Source organism: Eutrema salsugineum, unplaced genomic scaffold, assembly GCF_000478725.1.
Source record: "Eutrema salsugineum unplaced genomic scaffold, Eutsalg1_0 scaffold_10, whole genome shotgun sequence".
NCBI classification, from domain to species: domain Eukaryota; kingdom Viridiplantae; phylum Streptophyta; class Magnoliopsida; order Brassicales; family Brassicaceae; genus Eutrema; species Eutrema salsugineum.
The window spans coordinates 2,987,111-2,989,205 of NW_006256908.1; positions in this window are offsets into that span (position 1 = coordinate 2,987,111).

A 2,095-nucleotide genomic window follows, 5' to 3' on the forward strand; every position below is an offset into this window, starting at 1 on the left:
AGTAACGTAACTGATTTTAATCGGCCTCTCAAACAGAAATTATTTGATAAAGCGACGTAATATTTAGCCGTTCGGGGAATTGACGTAAGGTCGATGCAACCACTGCGCACATGTTTGGCTTCAGACCTTCGGTAGTGCGTCACTCTCTTTAACTAAAACAGAGCAAAAAACAAAATAAAATTCTCAAAAAGTATATCTGAACACAGGCAATTTAATATCTAAACAAGGCGACAAAAGAAGAAGAAAGAATTAAACACATACGTACATGATCTCAGCTTAGCTTTCATGCGCAGAAGATATGCACACAAAACAGTCCAATTCTATAACGATCCGTTAATTTCTGTTACATGATGATAATGATTACACAACTATCATCATTTCCTTTATATCTGATGGATTAACATGTACATTTTAAACGTTTGTGTTTTTAACTATACTTCGAAGTCTTTTTTACTACTTTAACAATTTTTTTTTTAAAAAGCGTCTTTATTTCTTATTTAACAAGCAAAAATACAAAAAAAAACTCTTATAGTGAACAAATGTCACATAAGAATTTCGGCCAAAAAAAGCTGTTTGAAAAAGTTATACTTTTCATTGCCTATTTTATTTAGGAAATTTTTTTAACAAACATTTTCTTTGTTTTTTCTGACCATTTTTTATTCTTTCTACTCATTCTTGCCTCTTTTCTTGAGGTCTTGTTCTACTTTTCTATTCACAAAATAAGAAATTATGATATGAGTTTTTTTTTTTTTTTTCATCTTAAATGTCAACTCCAAGTACTAAATCTTTTTTTAATTATCTGGCTATGACACCAATAACTGATTCGTTAGTCAAAACTTTGCAGTACAAATTACAATTGTGTTTTCTTGGTTTATTTTATTTTGTTTTTTAATTGGGGAATCAACACATCACGAGAATGAATTAATAAATATAACGAATTTTAAATAGGATGTAAGCTAAGTAATACACTATTATCATAGAAAGATACAAAATAATAATTGGACTGATGGGTTTAGAAGAATAATTGGTTTTCTCTTGTTGTCTTTTCCGTGATTTGTTCTTATAAGACTAACCTCTTATCTATCCATTTGGCTTCGTGTTTTTTTCTATCCTCGGTTTCTCTTCTGTTTACAGTTGTAGGTCTTCTCGGCAGCGACATATGAGATTTGTAGTTTTATGACTGTTGTGCTCTTCCGACTTTTTTGGTGTTTTCGAAATTTAGTATCTCATTTTTGTGTTTCCTATGTATCAGACTTAGTTTCCAGGCATTTCTTGTTTTTTGCTGGTTTTGTGTTTCAAAATCGTATTCTAACTTTGTATTTTAACTTTTGTATTATATAATATAAAAAAATTTTAGTAAAAAAAAAATTGGATTGATAGGTAATTGGATCCATATACTACGGTCGAAGATCAGAATTAATTCAAGCGCAACCAAATAAACGGAAATGAGAAGGAAAAAAAAAACTAATAAAAGAAATCGTTAATGGTCTCCGATCAACGTAATTAAACAAAACTAATATTGACAAACAAAATCAAATATAGATGGACAAGAACCATGAACAATTTTTTTTTGTTTGCTTTGCTCCACTTATTTGCTTCACAAGATCATTTGCTCCTTCGTTGAGCTATGTACACTCACACTCTTATGGTTGCCACTAGTTCCCCCCCCCGGGTCAGCCCAGGACAAACTGGGTACTGACCCGTCTCAGTTGGGTCAAGTGGAAATCCTGCGGGTCAGTCCAGTATGTCCTCGGTCGCACACCTAAGTCGCAGTAGATGAAGACTTGTCTTGTGAAGCCTGAATCGCCTTGTCTTAGCCGCACGCCTAAGTAGGAGTGTTTTGCGAGTGTTGCTGCGGCTTGGTCTCCTTCCTCTCCAACTCGCAGGGCTAAGGCGGTTTCTGGGGAATGTACAAACTGTGCGGGTTGGTCTCTATTGCACCTAGGTCGCAGGCTCAAGTCGGAGTGATTTGCGAGTGTTGCTGCGGCTTGATCTCCTTCCTCTCCAACTCGCAGCATCCAGAGCAGCTTAGACCACTTTCGCATTTCCGGAGAGTGTAACTCCTATGAGACTTGTCCGAAATTGAATGATTTCG